Source organism: Manis pentadactyla, chromosome 7 (genome assembly GCF_030020395.1).
Source record: "Manis pentadactyla isolate mManPen7 chromosome 7, mManPen7.hap1, whole genome shotgun sequence".
In the NCBI taxonomy this organism is placed as follows: domain Eukaryota; kingdom Metazoa; phylum Chordata; class Mammalia; order Pholidota; family Manidae; genus Manis; species Manis pentadactyla.
This window is the reverse complement of record NC_080025.1, coordinates 9,979,403-9,997,624: the sequence shown is the minus strand read 5'-3', so window position 1 is coordinate 9,997,624 and position 18,222 is coordinate 9,979,403. Positions and strand designations below refer to the sequence as shown.

Below are 18,222 nucleotides of genomic sequence, written 5' to 3'. Positions count from 1 at the left end.
ATGCGGGGGGACTTCCCACTTCCACAGAGAATGGGAAGCCCCTTTCTTTCTGTACACCAAGCAAGACAGAGCCAGAACTCACCGAACTACTCCTGCAAGGGAAGGGGGCATAAAGGAGGTGGCGCTGGTGAGCACTCCAGCAGGAGGCACTCTACCAGGCTTAGGAAGAGGTTTGGGAATGAGATAGGCATAGGCAACTTTTTCCACTAATTCATTCAGGAAATAATAATTTTAAAAAGAGTTACACACCATGGATTACTAAGTGCTGATCAGACACAGACTGAACTGGTAAGTTAACTGGATTTAAATTGCACATTGAGGAGATTTTTAAAGCCTTCAGTGTGGAGGTACCTCTTGCTGGGCAGCGCCCTCAGCTCAGACCCGTGCAGCAGGCCATAGGTGCAAATATTTGTTTGCCAGGCGGTTCAGCAAATACTGTGTACCACACCCACCTGCTTTCAGGGTGTCTGATATTAAGCTGTGTGGCGAGAATGATATTGGCCTCGGTGTTCTCAAGGAGAGGCAGGAAGCACAGTGGACCTTGGCCTTCACTTAATACGACAGAGAAATGATCTCCATGAGCCACTGAACTCCAATCATCCCAATAGTGTAGCAGACTCACAGGCGGTATTTTTCCTTGTACTGTATTCCAGGACAATGCTCTGGATAAAAGCTAGAGAAGCTGGCACTGGATCAATACAGTATGGACTGAGGGGAGTGGAGGGCAAAGAAAAGGACTGGCATGTTTTCAAAAATCGCTGCCAAATGATAAGGTTGTTTATGCAGCGTCTAACACTGGCTGGGGGAGGACTCTGCAAAACCAGGCTAGAAAGAACTTATTGGAGTTAGCAAATAAGTGCACGACTCGCATAAGCCAGGGGCTGGGGGGAAGCCTGGGTGGGACTATGAAGTCTGTGAAGACTATGAGTCTATGAAGAGTCACAGAGTAATAATTTTTGAATGCATATCTAGGGTTAGGTGTCTGATTCAGTTTTGTTTGTATGGTGCAATGAGTTAATGAGTTGGAGACTACATTCAGAAAAATAACGTGTCTAATGAAACATCAGACTGCAGGTAGAGACCTCTTATAGACACAGATGATCAGTGGATTTAAACGGTGACTTCCCATGACTCAGGGGCCAGATGGCTCTGCCATCGGCCTCACACTGACCTCTGGGGAACTGAGCCTAACCATCAGGGGAGAGGCACTGGGGAGGCAGGGAGGTCAACCAGAGAATTACAAAAGGAGTCAGTGATCCGTATGAGTCCCAGCTGTGACCAGGAAGTGATCTAAAAAAAAAAGAAAATAAATATTTATTTCAGAAGTTGGAGCAGATCTTTAACTGAAGGTCAGTCTGAAGAAGTTTATTCATTTTAAGGTATTATAATAATATAATAAAAGCTACTTTCTCTCTGGGTGGAGACCCTGAAATCCCCTCCTGGCTGCTCTGGGCACTGGTGTAGCCAGACCATGCCCAAGGACCTCCAGAGAGGCAGTATTTACCTGGGGGGTTTGTGGAAGAGCAGAGACTCCCAGGAAGGTCCTGTGACTCAGTGGCAAGCTCCTGCATCTGTTGTTAGTGCCCAGGAGGCAAGTTGCAGACTCCAAATCAGGCAGAACTTGAGGAGGTCCAGGACACTGTCATGACACCTGGGGAATTCACCACTAGGCAGAGGGACATTGCAGCAACATAGGGGAGTGTGGGGGTGGGACTCAAATCCAGCCACAGGCAGGTTTTCTCAGCACAGGGCAAAACCTCTGGCTCTGCGGGGGGCAGCTCTCCCAGGGAGTTCCTGCCTCAGGAGACGATCGGAGGTGTCTGAATATCCGCGTGACTGTTCATGACATTGTGAAGCTCTATGTTGAGCATAATGAGACTTCAGATTAAGATTTAAATGTTGGCTGAATGCTTATGTGCAAATTTTATTTTTAGGTTGTGACTTCCTTCCTGTAGGCTGTGGCCAGTGCCTGCACTGGAGGAGGGAGAGTTGCTATCACTCTACACTGCAGGAGATGTTTCCCCAAATTTCTGGGGTTGTGGGGAGCAGTGTTCTTGAGTCACTAGAAATCTGACACTGCCGAGAACTCACGTAGCTCTTTCGAGCGCAGGCTTCTGGGCCCAGAGTCACAGTGCTGTCCACATCCATCCATTCATCCCTCCTTAGAGCCGAAGACTCCAGAACAGTGGGAGGAGGTCATTTCTGCAGCAGTGCTTACTGCTTCAGCTCTGAAAGAGGAACTAACATTGAAGGCAGGGAAGCGGCATTTTGAAAACGCCTATGGAGCTCACTGAGTGCCATTAAGCAATCTGTCTTTAAAAACCCCTAAGAAAACATCAATGCAGATACATATATTTTTCAGACTCTTGGAATGATCTGTCTTGTAGCTGTGGTAAAACTGGACGGCACCATTATTGCTTGAATGATCACCTGCTGAAAATGTGCTTGGACGAGAAATACCAAAAACAGAGCCAAATTCCTTGCCGAGAGGACCCCCACCCCCACCGCATGTTAGTTGCTTCCCAGTAACAGTTTTATGGAAATGGGTGTCTATAACATTTTTCTATAGGTGATATGCACCTAGGATGGAAAACTAGGCTAACATAGCACTTTTATGGCCTCAGACCATCTTATTTTTCTTTCTCTGTCTCTCCTCTGTTTCTAAGTTCTGTTTGGCTTCAATGTGTGAAGCTTCTGACCACTATGATCATTTATAGAACTAGGTTAGGAGGACACAGCATTGAGATGGAAGGAATTTTTAGCCAGCAATTTCCCAATAGCACAAGATTTCTTTTTTCTCTTTGTTTTTCTTCTTGTTTTGTTCTTTTTCAGAGTAGAGCAGGGTGTGTAGGGTGAGGACATGACTAGAAGCTGCTGAGGCAGGAAGTACTCTCCCATGACACCAAATTTTGAAAGAAAGAGATTTTAGAAAACGGTAATATATATTTAGGGTTTACTTCTTTCATGCTGTTGAATGCCATTGACTCTGTCATGTTTTGTAGTGGCTCATACTGTTCCTTGCAAATCCTGAAGCGAGCCCATAAAATTGACTTGAGTGGCCACCCATTTCCTAAAATGCTGGGGTTCTTTTTAAAGTTAATGAGTTTTTTCAGTTGGTCAGAAGATATTTATAGGCTCCCCTGGGTACACAGCGATGTAATGGGTCTTTAGGAATAGTAACTGAAGACCAGGCTTGAACCCTGCCCAGTTGGATTTACAACCTTTAGAGAAGGGAGTCCTGTGTACAATGAAAGGAGCTTACTCCCAGGAGGCTGGCAGATCAGGGTGTGGGCAGAGGGAATGGCAGCACAGGGGCCTGCTGTCGGGGAGACCAGCAGAAACATTTGGCTGAGACCCCTTATTTCAAACTTACACAGGGTTCTGGAAAAAAGTAAAAGAAGTGGCCCAGGCCTTCCTCAACCTCTGTGAGACACTGGCAGGGGTGAGGGGACACAGAGAGTGAGATACTTTGGCAAGTGCATGCCATCCCAGCCCCTAGACGTGCCTCTCCTTGCAGCCTGCACTTGTCCAAACCAGTCATCTGGTGCTCCTTGTCTTCTGCCCAGCATCCTCCTGATCCGAGAGGCTTACATCCGAACTCCCAAAATGCACAGGGAGGCTGCTAGGGTCATGGAAACAATATGGCTTTAGAGTAAGTCAGATTGGAGTAAATGCTCTGTACACATTTATGACCTTTGGCTTTATGTTCTACCCTGTACAATGGGAGTGCCAATACCTATCAGAATACTTAAGAAGACCCAAGTAGATAATGTGTGTCAAACACAGAGCACAGTGCCAGGCACATGACCGAAGCTCAGTGAAGGTTACTTGTCCCTCTGCCCCTTCAGGGGGAGCCAGGCAGAGGGATTTGCCCATATCGATGTGCGGGAATAGACAGGGCAGTGACTCTGGCTGATTGCTTACCAGATGGGAGATTCCCCCAGTTTCTCTGTTTCTAAAGAGCTGATAATGTCATAAGATCACTGTCAGGATTAAAATAAGAAAGCAGTAGACATGCTTGTCATCTAGCAGAAACTTGGTAAATGCTGGTCTCCATCTTCAGGTAATATGTCACCCCTGCACACCGAGATGCCCCACATACAGCTGCGTCCCATCATGGCCTTGGGTGGGGCCTCATTGTGTGACTCAGCCAGGTACGGAGGCTCGCTTGAATGTGACTTCCAAAACAATCCTTGCTTCACCTTCATCTTTATGACTGCGCTTGCTGTTCAGGGTGACCTGATTTCAACTGTGAGGCTAATTCCAGGATAGGGATGGAGTTTCCCCTGAGCCCTGACTATGCCTTGTTTATCAGAGTGGCTCTGTGCTGTCACATGCTCCTATTCTTCCCCTCTTCAAGGCCTGTCTTGCAGAAGGCAGTGTGATTTGAGCCCAGGAAGGAAAAATCAGGCTCCATAAGACTAAGAGAAAATACACAAAGAGTCCAATGAACTCAGGGCTCAAGTCTCAAGAGGAAGTGACTTGTTTCATAAGAGACAGTCATTGCTAGTTCAGTAGAATAAACTTACATTAGCATGGATCTAGCAGATTTCATATGGGAAGAAAACCAATTTTCCCTCTCCCCTTCTGAGTTCTTTGCTGAGACCCTTGTAATGTAAGACAGATTACCAAGAAAAGCGAACAGAATTTTATGAATGTGCTCCTTATGTATATGTGAGAGATACCCAGAGAAAAATGAGTAACTCAAAGCAGTGACTCAGAATTCTGGCTTAAATGCCATCTTCATAGGGAAAGGGCAGGAGGGACATATACCTCTTAGGAGAGAGGAAATGATTTTTAGGAAAGATGAATGAGACTTCGGAAGGATAGCGGGAGGTGTGACAGTTTGTGACGGTATGTCTGGGTGTGGGGTCAACTTCTAGGCCTCTCTCCTGTGACAACAGTCAATCTTCCCTGAAAATGAAACTCCCAGGGAGGAACTGATGACAAGTGAGGTTCTGTCTTTAGGCCAATAACGGGAGTTCAGAGAAAGCTTCTCCTTGCAATTGTTTTTAACTCAAAATAATCCACATACCAAAGAAACATCTTATGGGGTGGCATGTCCTGAACTCCTACAGTCATATTTGGGGTGGCACATTCTGATTCCCTCCATGTGCAATCATTGGTAAAGATTTATGGACAATTTTGAAGGGAAAACCAAGAGCATATTTTGGGTCCATTGAGGGGGAAAAAGGAAATCTGCCATCCCTTTGCATCAGCTGCCCCGTAAAACATGTATATTCATCAGGTATTTAATGAAGCACTTTCCAGTGGATAAGCGGCAAATTGGAAAGATGCCACTGGCATTTTGCAAAGCTGAGTGAGTTTCTGCCAACTAACACATCCCTGCAAACCCAGGGAGGAAAGGGATAAATGGCCAGGAGGAAGACGGGCTTGATCATCACATGGTTAAATGCGATGTGATAGCATTCTATTAGAAGTTTTGAAACATTAAACATATGTTCTCTTTGTTTCAAACAAACTTGAATAGAAAACATCTGGAGATACACACACAGGAGCAGCACCCTCTGAAACATCTGTGTGTACAGCACACACGACACTGGCTGGGCGATAACTCAGCGCCATCCCCACTCTCCCTGCCCCTCTCTACAGGGGGCTGGAAGCCTGCAAAATACATTTCCCAGACTCCCCAGCCAGCTGGCTGCCAATGAGGTTCTACCAAAGGGGAACACAGGGGAAAGGCAGGTGGAAGTGAGAAGCCAATTTTTTTTTTTTATGTTTTCTGAAGTCTTTGGCAGTGGCAGCCACAGTGGTACCTGTTCAGTTGTGCTCAGGTGGCCCAATTTCAGTGGCAGTGGAGGCAGGGGGCGCCCCGGCAGCTTCCACAGCACAGCCTTCTGGGCTCTGGCTCTGGCTCAGCCAGCAGAGCATCAGGGACAGGCCACCAGCCATGGGGTGGGGTTTCAGCCCCCCAGCTTCCAAAAAATATTCCGACAACAGAAAGGAGCAGTGGGTTAGCCAGCTGCCTCAGTAAAGGTGCAAACGTGGATTCTGGATAACACCTTTTTTTTTTTTTTGTCATTTTTTTTGCTCAGTCAGCCTTAGATGGGTAGCGTCTTCCTGCAGGTACTAAACTCTGAAAGATCTCGACTTCCCTTGTTTTCGTCTCCTGCCCTTCAACACATTTGTAACCAACTTCCTATGTTAAGTTCCTCTACTTAAAATTATGTAGTAACTTCTGTTTGGCTGACTGGACACTGACTGATACACCGCACATACTAAACACAAAAAATGGAAGGCAAATCAAATTACAATTCCAATGTGTTCAATCCTCTATTCCCCTTGCATTTTAGAACTTACAGAAGGGAAAGGACAAGCAAGATTTTACCCTAAAAATATGACAAAACTCAGTTTTTTCTCATGTGTCCTGCAACTTCTACCAAGGAAAACAGGTTAACACAGTATTTTAGAGCACGAGACTTAGACTTTCCTTCGAGGGACACCTATAACCTTAGTCCTTAATGACATTAATAATAAGTACCTTTCACCAAGTGTTTTTTATATGTCATGCTTTTCAAATATGTTTTTTCATTTAATTATCATAATAATCCTAGAAATTAGGTATTATTATTCTTGATATATGAGGAAAATAAAATAGTTTTAATGGCACTGGTTGATGGCTTAGTGGCTACATAGTGCTCTCTTTCTAGAATACATACTTTTGGCAACGTGCCCTGGTCATTCCTTCCACGCACAGTGCAATCTATTTCTTCACTCCCTAGAACTTGAGATGGCCTTGTTGACTTACTCCAGCTGATAGAATGTGCTGGAAGAGACCTATGAGTTCCACAGTCCAGGCTTAAGCTTCTGCCTTCATTCTCTTGGAACATTGTCCTGTAATGTCCCTGAATGCATTAGGTCTAGTCCTTCAAGGGCTGAGAGGTCACGTGGAGAAGGAGCAAGAAGCTGCAGCCGACAGCCAGTGTCCTCTTCCAGACGTGTGAGTGTGACCATCTCGGACCTTCCAACCGGATTGCCTTTCACCAAATGCAACTGCATGAGCAAGCCAGGTTAAAGTGGAAGAGGAGCCGCCCAGTGACCCACAGATTCATGAGAGATAAGAAATCGTGGTTGTCTGAAGCCACTCCGTCTCTCAGGCAGCAATATAAAACTGATCAAGTGGCTCTTTGTTGTTCTTTGCACCAAGCGTCTATTCTACCTTCATTTGCTGATGGCTTCCCAAGTCCTTCTTGTTGCCCTTGCTAATACGATGCTCCGCTCTCCCCTAGTCGAGGGACAGGCATGTGCCTTGAGCTGGTCCCATTGATTTCTCTGTCTCTGGAATCTGATTCCTGACCAGGAGGGAGGAGCATTATGGTTCCTGCCATGAGACCCAGTGCAGGTGCTGTTCCAGTTCTGTTCCCATCTCAGCTTGTGTTCTCCTTCGGTCCTGTGAGCTCTTTCCTGCAAGTTCCCTTTGTGTTCAAGGTAGCCTGAGCCAGTTTCTGATGCTTCTGCCCAAATGCCCCCGCGTGGCATACTGTGACAGATCTTACAGGGAATCGTCGCTGGTGAAATAAGAGGTGTGCAGTGTATGTGCGCTGGATGAAAATACCCTATCAGACACTCCTGCTCTGACTTAACCTGGCTCCTGTGACCTAGAAAGCCTCAGTGACAGTGAATTCCCTTCCAAATGCTCTCTCTGCCTGAGGATTTGAACAGGACTTATATCTGCCACTTGTAGGAAGTTCTCACACCTGACTCCGCTGGACCTTTAGCCCAGTCTTGCTGTTAGAATATTGTCACACTGGCCTTCAGTGGATCTATTCTGTGAGGAATTTGTCAGAGCGCCAGTGGCCAGGAGACCTGGCACTTCATGGAGTTCACAGAACTGGTTGTGCAACTTCTTTGTGCCTGTTGGTTACCAAATGTTTATTTTATGGTCGAATTCAGTGTGAGACTTGCTTTCATTGTAAAGTACCACCTGGTAGTGACGTTGAGGAGACGAACCCGAACGCCCTCCCTACCTCTGCCGCACGCACAGAGGCCCACGCGGCCACACACGGATGTTCACGTCCCTTAGTTGAAGGAAGCTCTCAGGAGCTCTAAGGCTTGGATGAAGCTTGAATCGAGTGCTAAGAACCTTTGTAGCAGGTGTTCTTTATTTCTATGACCCCTTATGGTTCTAGGTATTGGTTCTTCAGCAGGAAACCCTTTTATAGTAAGACACCTTGGTTCTTTCATTAGAAGGATTTCTAGAACTAACAAAATGGGATCGATTGTCCTAGGGCTGTGATTTTAAAGAGGGCACCCTCTCCAAGAACCATTTGTGAAAATATGTCTGCTTTTATGCGCTAAGGTGTATGCATGAACCGGTTTCAGCTTGTGAACAAACACTTAACGCGGGGCTGACAGCCCTGCAGCCGGGGCAACCCGCCTCAGGCTACAGTCTGAGCCCAGTGTTCTTTTTCATTTCAAAAGGCACAGAAAACCTCTCCGACTTCGGCTTACTTCTGCGCTGGGCCAGTCATTTTATTTGCTTGCTCTTTTAATACTGCTCAGTGCCGCCGCCCGGTGTGGTATCCCTCTTTTTCTGCTCATGTCTTTGTACCATGCATGCACCATCGAGGCAATGTACTGCTGTGTTGGTCAGCTTTGGTTAAGGAAGAACAGTCTTACTTTTTTGCCATTAACTATGCTGTGAAATTCCTTTTGGGAACCCTGCAAATAAAATTAATAAGACCATCAAGAGTCCTAAAATTCCAGACTCTCTAGAAACAATATTTCCCATCTAATCTTAATATTAATGAAATGATCTATTGAGAGCCAAAGGATTAGTGTGGGATGAGCTATTTGGACAGGGTCTGCATGATGAGTTTGCTAAGAGACACTGTCTCCATGTACCTGTCAGCGTGAAACTTCTGTCTTCCTGCTACGTGCTCAGAAACACCACATAAACGTGGATGTGTGTAACGTGGAAGCCCCCACCCCAGAAGAGGAAAGAAAGCCGCTAGAATGAGAAGTCACGTTCTAGAAGCTACTATGATTCAACTCATTGTCACTCTAGACCTTGAACTAAGCACCGTGACCACTCTGTGAAAACAAACCCCACATAAACATAGGGTCACACAAAAGGGTTACGTGGTCAACGATTCTGCAGACGTGTTACTGGACAGCAAAGTTTTCAGCAAGGGCCTTTGCTCTTTGTGAGTGGCAAAAAAAAAAAAAAAGTTTCCTTAGGAGGGCAGTTGAACGGCCAGAGGCTGGAACAGGGAAGAGGAAGGTGACCGTCTGATTGGGATTCGAGCCACGGGAGTGCAGACACTTCGGACTAACAAGGCCTTCTGCTCAGGCAGCTGGGAGACACACTCTGGGGGAGGTTTGTTTCGGATGCATCAGACTCCTGGGATCATTCTTTCCTAAAAACCTGTAATAATTGACCATTAGGTTTGATGTATGGAATGATTCCTGCATTTTGAATCAGAAACGAGAAGCCTTTTATCTAGTTCCTTTAACATTTTTGAGCCTAGAACTTTCTTTTGTAAAATGCAGGCAGTATCTCTCACCTTTCAGGGCAGCTTAATCTGAGGGGTGATGAAAGTGCCTATGCCTGTACCTGGACTTCAGTGGCTATTCAGTGAATGTTAGTGCTTTTAATCTTATCTTAAAATCAATACTGTAAGTGTAGTCTGTGAATAACCTTATTTAATTTTTATGTTTGTCTCTCTGAGCAGGTTGTAAAATCCTTGAGGATACAGACCTTATATTATCTTTTTTTTTTTCAAAATCAATAGCAGTAAGTATAAGGAACTGATATGCATTAAATTTTTATTGAATTAATTACACTTCCTAAAAGTGCTTAAAAATGCTAATATAAGGTAACTTCCTCTTACCTCCACAGACAGCCTGGAGGTTGCGCTTATGACTCAAGAAAGAAAGCCCCCTCATTATGGAGGATGGGTCAGGTGAGCTAAAGTTAGGAATTTAGAGTCATGGAGAAACCCCCTTTCCACATCTGAGAGGTGGTAGATTCCCTTTCTCAGTGTTCTAGGACAGAAATTAGAGCTGATTTGTTCATCAGCTAATCAAAACACAGGCCTCTGCTCTCTCTTTCACTTTTAGCACAACTGGCACCTGTGCAGGAAAATAATAGAAAAGGAACATGCATTCTTCAGGTCTCCTTGCCCCTCTAGTGTTCGTTAGTTAACTAAAGGTGGCAGAATGCCCACAGGTGTGTGTACAGAAGCATGCACACAACTGACTCCTCCTTGGGTTCCGGCCAGAACAACAATATGTTATACGCTCTCGGAGGTCTGCATAGTTGAGCCTGAGTCTGACAAAACATCTTGCCTTCTGGATTCACCCAGGACCCTCTTAGGGTCACGACAGCAAGTGGTAGCTCTAGGTCACTGACAATCAGGGGCATCCACTCTGCTTTGCCTCAACTCAGGTCACCTGGGTGTTCTAGAAACTAGATTTTATTCTGGTTTATAGAGACATGGGTCTTCTCTTATCCTCTTTAATAAAACTTCCTTTCCTCCCTAAAAATGAAGTATTGGGAAAGTATTTTGAGGTTTAAATACTTCAATAAGTCCCTGAAGTCAGGAGGTTCTCAATATTTCTGTAGGTCTTTCAACTTTTCCAGAATCAATCTCCTTTCTCCATTTACCCCACCATCCCATTAAAACATAATTTTCTGTCGGCTCCTGTCTTTGCCTTAGACCCACTGAGCCTGGCGTTGGCCAACAATTTCTGATTCAATGACGGTCAACCATTCATCTGTCCACTTATTCAGGGACTCCAGCATTTGTTGTGTTCCTTCTATGAACCACTTCCTGAATTTTATAGATGAGCAAACTGAAACTCAGAGAATATATAACTTCCACAAAGCCAATAGCCGCTAAGAAGCAGAGCTGGGATTTGAAAGCATTTTTTAAACTCCTCAGACAATAAGCCCCATGTTTTTTATTCAATACATCTAATTTCAAAATCTAGCAAAAAATAAAACACTGGTGAGAATCCACCTGTAATTATGGATCATTTTACTCTTGTATGGACTTTTCCAGCTATTTGACCCAATTGGCTGCCAGTGTTACTTTCCTAAATAGTTTTGTCTTTATTTTCTCTAGGCCAATACCATCAATTCAGGGGGAGAAAAATAGGTTTGAGATTGGGACTATGAAATCAGAGTGGGTGGGCCAAGTCTTAATTGCAAGACCTCATATATGCTTAGTGATACTATAAGGGAGGGAAAACTTTCTTCTTTTACCCTCCTATATTCAGTAGCTGGGGGCCCTGCAAATAAAATTGATAAATGAGATTAACAAGAGAAAAATAAAACAGATTTAGTTATGTAAGTGTATATGGAAGTTCACAAAGAAATGTAACTCAAGGAGGTATTTAGTATTTGGGGTCTTACATACCATCTTAGGCTAGACCAAGGAAAAGGGGTTGGGGGCTTCTGCTGGTAAATTATGGGAAGGTAAGGAAAGAAAAAGTAGATAACATTGTTTAGTAAGGTTTGTTATGCAGATAAGAGTCATCTCCGGTGCTAAGAGCTGTCTCTGGAATAGTCCTCATCCTGGGGAAGGGGGTGGGAGAGGCATACCTTTGCATATGAAAATTTCTGTCCTGGTTTTAGACAGAAAGGGAGAGGGCATAGAGCTAATTGCTTCAGCTCAAAACAGTCCTTTGCCAAAGTGACATCTTGTAGCGTGGCATATTTTGGTTATCTTCATACCTAAGAGCAGGAATCTGTAGCATCACTTGTTTGGAACTGGCACACACCAAATCTCTCTTGCAAGGCTATAAGCTACTTAAGGGGAGGAAGTGGTTTCTTTCATTTCATGTTGGTAGCGTTCCCACTTAAAAGCTATCCTTTATTTAGCACCCATGATATGGCACGTGCTTTATACATGTGTGTTACTAGAACACATCAAGGTAGTACAAAAATCTCCATTTTCTAGATGAAGAAATTGAGGCTTAGAGACGTTAACTGGCTTACTGAAATCCTTTTGCAAATATGGATTAGAGGACCCAGGATTTGCCCCTAGATCTTCGTATTAGTCAGTAACATCCAGAGAAGCAGAACGGATGTGTGTATCTATATAGTAAGAGATTTATTTTAAGGAATTAACTCGCTTAACTATGGCAGCTAGCAAGTCCAAAATCCGCAGGGTGAGCCAGCAGCCTGGAGACTCAGGAAAGAGCTGATATTGCAGTTCAAGTGCCCAGGCTGTCTGCACAATTCACTCCTGCTTTGGGGAGGTTGATCTTTTGTTCTATTCAGACCTTCAGCTATTTGGGTGAGGCCCACCTACATTATGGAGGGCACTCTGCTTTACTTAAAGTCCACTGATTTAAATGTTAATCTCATCCAAAAATCCCCTCACAGAAACATCCAGAATGTCTGATCACATATCTGGGTGCTGTGGCCCTGCCAATCCGACCCATTAAAGTAACTATTGTCATCCGTTAATGGCAAATTTCACACTCATTTTTATCACACCGAGGTTCTTCTCAACATGGGTTAATTGATGACCTTGAGTCAAGTTCAAGCCATGCACACTCATCTTGGGAAAAATCTTCCCTAGGTTATGTGAAATGTATTACCAGCACTATTAAAGTCTTTATTTACAAAGAAAATCTTTAAGGGATTTTCTGCCTCCTGAAACATAAAAGGCAAAGCTGATGTGAGTGGTTATTGAGAACATAGACTGTCTATGTGTGCCAGCCACAGAGCCAGCTTTAGGGACTTCTCAGTAAATTTTGGGACACCATTTAATACAAGGAGGTGAACAAGATGAGAAGTTAGGTGCCGTCTTTGTCTCACTTTCTAAAATAAGAGAAAAGGAAAGGAAAAATGGATTGATCATGGGCTAGAAATTGATGCCATGCATAATGAAGTTTCCCTAAAGTTGCAGTTATTTTTGCCTATTTTAAATAGCAGTTTTGCTTTTAAGATGTCTACAGATTTTTTATTAAAATGAAAAGTAAAAGCTTCAAGCAAACTCATTCCCCAGAATGTGCTTTGTTTTATCTTTAGCTACAGTTTCTCATTTCATCATTTCATCATGCATGCATTAATTAATTAACACACATGGCAGAATTAATTACCAATTAATCAGCAAGTATAATAATGCAACAAGCAGAGTACAAGCAATTATTTAATAACTAATAATGCAACTAAATTTAATTAAAGATCCATTAAGTATCTTTAATAATTATTATATCATGAGCATTATTTAGTGATTAATAATGAAATAAAAATTGATTAATTTTTGCCATATGTATTCATGATTCTCTAAAAGGCTTCCCACCAGATATTACTGACTTGACAACTGGCCTTATTTTCTTGGTATCCTAAGAAACCAGCCTTTTAACCCTGGGAACATTTATCAGACTCGACAGCCATGTGGCAGAGGCACAGAATGAATGTCCCCAACTTGCATGGAAGTAATCACCACAGGTCACTTCCAGAAACTCCCACGCATTCTCAGTGCTAGTTACTAACTAACTTATGTATATGAGAATTTATAATAAGAGTTTTTCACCACTATTGTGTCATTTGACCCTCACATGGGGTAGGTAGAGCAGGCAGGCAAGGAAAGTGAGCTGGGGGATTTAAGTTGCAGAAAAGAAGGCCCAACTCAGATCTGCACCCCATAAACCCTGTCCTCATTCCTTCTCCTCTGAAAGTCCAGTTTATCATATACTGGAGAGGGTGACTTCGAGGAGGGTGCAAGGCTTTGCCGCACTCAGGTGAAGCAGTAGATGAAATTTTCAGGGCTAAGAAGCCAGTAGCAGATCCAGCCCTCCATACACATGAAACCTTAGATCCCCACCCAGCAGGGCACAATGGGCGCTTCCAACGAAGCAGGAGGGTCATCAGACACGAAGCACATGTGTCTCTAGAACAAAGAGCTGGGCTCTGTCACTGGAGGTGATTCGTTTGTGGTAGGCTGAAAATGATCGTCGTGGTCCAGTGGCACACCTGGTCCTCCGGGACATGGAGACTCCCCATTGTGAATTATTATGAAGGGGTGGGTCTTCAGACAGGAAACCAGAATTCAGAAGGTGAGTCTCTGGCAGGCAAGACAAGGAATCCTGACATTGTTCTGAGGCTCATTTCTTGAACTCAGAAAAGAACTGAGGAATGCTTTAAAGGATTCTAGGTGGTGGGAGTTAAGTTCAACCCCAGGTAGGCCGTTCGGGAATCCCACTCTGCAGATTAGAACGCTGTTTTCTAAGTCAAGGTATTCTGATTCTCCGTGTGTTCACAGAGAGCTGCTATCCCAGACCATTAGAAGCAGTTCAGTTAAACGGCTCAGCGCTGTATTAACTGTGGAATGGGGAAGCAGGCTGGGTGAGGCAGGCAGGCAGGGCATTAGATAAGGGTCATATGCCCAGTCTTGGGCCAGGTTGGTGATAAGGGAGAGGTGAACCTCAGAGATCAGGGCCTTGCTGTCGAGCGCACCTGCCCTTCTCTGTCAGCAGTGGAGGAGATGTGGGGTTTCCCAAAGCTGATACCGTTTTTGTGGTTCTTTTAATATTTCAAGGTCAAGCAAGAGAGATAGATTATGCATCTATGCAAAGAGAAGTTAAATATTTACTTCTTTCATGGTGTCTCTCATGCCCAGAGGACATGCCCAGAGGATGCCCAGAGGTGTTCCAGTGCTCTGGGAACCAGCCCCTGCCCCCTTCATCTTTGATAATCAGGGTCTGAAGTTTTAGTATTTATCTGTTATCCGGCTCCACCATGCAGTCTGGTCAGACACCAGAACAGAGGACGTGATGTCAGTTGGACCCAAATCTGAAGGTTTTCCTTTTTTAAAAAAAAAATAACTTCATGGGAAAAATTCTGGAAAACTGGCCCCTTAAATATCACGAGCAGGTGTTTCCTGAAAGAGATTAAATTCAAATTTGCCTTTGGGGCAGACTGTTCCCACTTGCCTGGGTTCTCGCCATTAACCAGATGCAAGTCTCCGTACCTGTGCTCAGGCGCCCACTCCCTCATTTTGGGGGCACTGATGGAAGGTGGCACAAAGGGCGCAGAAATGATTCCTGGCTCCATGTGGACTTAGAGTGAGTTGTGTGTAAACCTACAGTGCAGCCTGGAAGGCGAGAGACTCTTTCCTCTTATTGTGAGGTTGTATTTTTCTGAGCAGTTGTGGATAAAAGTTAAAGTGCAGCCATCTGCAGGCAGGAGGAGCAGAGGAATCGTCTCCCATGCCGGAGGACAGGATGTCCTCAGAACGGGCTTGGGCCCACTTCTCCCCAGACTGGACCTCCGGGGTCCACTGAGGAAGCACGATCCCACCAGCTCAAATGCTGCAGGCAAGTAATATAAATGATTAAAAGGGACAGGGTGAGATTCTAGCAAATGGGAGAACAAGGCTCCGCTCTGAGGAAACAGTGGCCCCTGAACTGGAGCTCATTGCTGGCTTGCAAATACATGGGCTGAACATCGCTGTGTCATCCTACTTCGCAAGAGAAGATGGAAGCCTTGATTTTTTAAGTGAAATGTCTCAACTGAAATGTGGATAACAATTCTTAGTTGTTGTTTTTTTAAATTGAATTTGAAAGTCTTGCGTCTCAACACTTAGCCACATATACTGAACTCTCTCTCCCTTCCCTTTAAACCCCGGCCTGGGCTTAGAATGGTGACTTTCAGAATTCTCCCAAATGCCCTGTGGCATGGGCAGAGCCAGCTCCCCCGCCTGTGGCCTGGCTGGGTGTGCTACGCCCAGGCCCTGCTGGTCTCTGTGGCTGTGGGGCAGACACCTCCTACTGCTGAAATGCAACCCATTCTCGGGTGAACCAGGACACTTGGTTCCTATTGCATCAGTGATTATACCGTCCAAAGGTCCACGAGAGGAAGGAAGAGAAAAGCCCGTGAATCCACTGAGAGCAGCAGGGGAATTCCATGAAGTCAGGGCTGGCAGCCCTGCTCCGAGGGGAGCCCAGCTCGGCAGTGGGCGCGCTGTGCCTCTGGGGCGCCGGCAGAAGGATGGCCATTGCCGTATGCTCCGGGCTGGCTCAGTGTGCTGAGGAAATGTCAGAACCAGCCCCTATCAGAATCTAAAGGTCAGCAAATGAGCCCTGTGGCATTGGGGCCTGCAGGGGCAAATGAGTATGTAAACACCTGCAGGGCCCAGACCACAGCCATCTAATTGTCTTCCATGGGGCCTGGGACCAGGCTGGTGCAGAAGCCCGGCTGTCCTGCAGAATGACTCACGTGGGCATGGCTTCCCTCCTGTCCTGAGCACAGCGTTCAGGCCAACCACGTGTCCTCTGAGAGGTGATCAAGATAAAGAGACCAAGACAACAGGACCAAAATAGATGTTTGCACTTTGAGCAGCCTCCAGATGTGTGTCATGCAGGGGAGGGAATGGCCTTGGGTGTGGGAGCCCCTCTGCCGCTTCCTGTCCCTTTGGGGGAAGGATCTATCTGGGGCGGCCTCATTTCTTAGGATCCTGCCTGCCCTGTGATTTTCCTCCATCATCTTCAGAGCCTGGGGCGATTTTGCTTTAACAGACCAGAGAAATACGGATGGGAACAGAAACACGACACAGATGTCCAGGGCTTCTTCCCCAGTGTCACACAGCTATGTGCTTCAAGCTGGCGGTTTTTTAGGAATGATGAAAAACATGTGGTTTTACCCCAAATTCCAAGAATTAGAGGCAGATTCTAGGAGGGTGGGATTGTCTGGACTTAAAAATAGTAGTACAGCACATCTGGTGAGGAGATATACTATTGCCCATTAAAAGGACAAAATCAGAGTTGGTCTGGGAGTTAGCACATTACCTTAACGGGTTGTTGCTTCCCCTCCAAACTGAGGGCTGATAAGAAAGATTTTCTCCAGCTTCTAATGTCCCCAAGAACAGTGAACATCCTGGTGGTGAGTCATACTTCCCCCCTGTAATCTATCTTCAGTTTGCCAGAGAGAAACTTCTAGACCTCAAACCTGACCATATATGTCACTCGCTATTTAAATTCCCTTGTTCGTCCCCAGACTGGCAGGTTACATGAGACCCCTCACCATCAGACGCTAGCTTATCTCTATGCCAGATGACTCACAGGGCCACAAACAGGCCATGTTCTCTTGCTGTTAGGTTTTGTTCTCTCTGTTCCAGGTCTCTTTCTCTGCTTGACTAACTTGCACTTCAAGATTCAGGCTTCGGAAGATTTCTGGGATGGCTGCCCAGCACTGCCCATCTCATCTTGGCACTCTCGGTGGCCTGACCGTTCATGTCTCTGGCCTGGCATTAAGCGCGTGCTTTGAATTGTCTTTTTCTTTCTCTGTACTTTCCATTACATTATAAAGCTTCAAAGGCAGTAACCACATCTCCTCTCTGTTCTCCAGAGTTCAAAATTTTCATTCAGTAAATATTCGCTGAGCTCCTATTATGTCCTAGTTGCTGTGCTGAGCTCTATAGATGCAATGGCAAGAAGTACAGAAATAAAGACATGAATGCCACCTGCATTCATTTCCTAAAGCTGCCATTCAAAGGACCACGAACTGGGTGGCTTAAACAGAGCCCGTGTTGGCAGGGAGTGATGTGACTAGTGCCAGCCTTCAAGAAGCTCACAGTCTCAGGAAGAACAGACCTGCAAACCAATCAACAATACTGAATAAAAATGGCCACACTAGAAATATATTTGGGGTGCAGAGGCAGCATAAAAACCAGAGGAATTCCTGTCCTCTGGGGAGGGCTTAACCCAAAGGGAGTAGGAGAAGTGGGGCAGGAGAAGCTGCTAGGTGGGTTTGGTTCAAGTCCTGCCTTGAGCACAGAGGGTCCTGGGAGCTGCTCTTGAAGGTCTTTGCATGAAGGAGTTAGGAGGCTGTGTCCACACCTACACTGGGAACATTAATTGGCATTTTTTTGGATGAAGCATAGAATAGAGCTCATGTTTTTCTTGTTGCTATTGTTGAGTGGATGTGGAAGTAGACTGAGCAACATGGCTTAATATCATGATCACAGAAGCCAGCCATGATTCCCTCTTGTGGGATAGCCCTAGGGATGGAATTCTGGGAAGGGCATTTGTGCCCAGACACCAGGCTACGAAGAAGCCACATGAATAGAAATAAGGGTAGGGGTGCATGAGGAAGGCAGAAGATGATAAACAGGGAGCAGGTGCTGGGACTAGTTGCCTGCGGGAGGTTGCAGCTCCCTACAGAGCCCCAGGGTCAAGGCACCTGAGGGGGTGGGAGTGACCAGGAGAGGCAAGAGGCTGCCTAGGGCCCAACACTTGATTGAC

At 45.4% G+C, this 18,222-nt stretch overlaps 1 long non-coding RNA gene across 1 annotated transcript; it reads right to left on the bottom strand.

Moving 5' to 3' along the window:
- Positions 1–344: 344 nt before the first annotated feature.
- Positions 345–17,248, bottom strand: LOC118916994 (uncharacterized). The gene is made up of 3 exons (XR_005026619.2): positions 17,041–17,248; positions 2,092–2,228; positions 345–1,290 (listed from the first exon to the last, which is right to left on the bottom strand). It is a non-coding gene; the product is annotated as an uncharacterized LOC118916994 (long non-coding RNA).
- Positions 17,249–18,222: the final 974 nt, after the last annotated feature.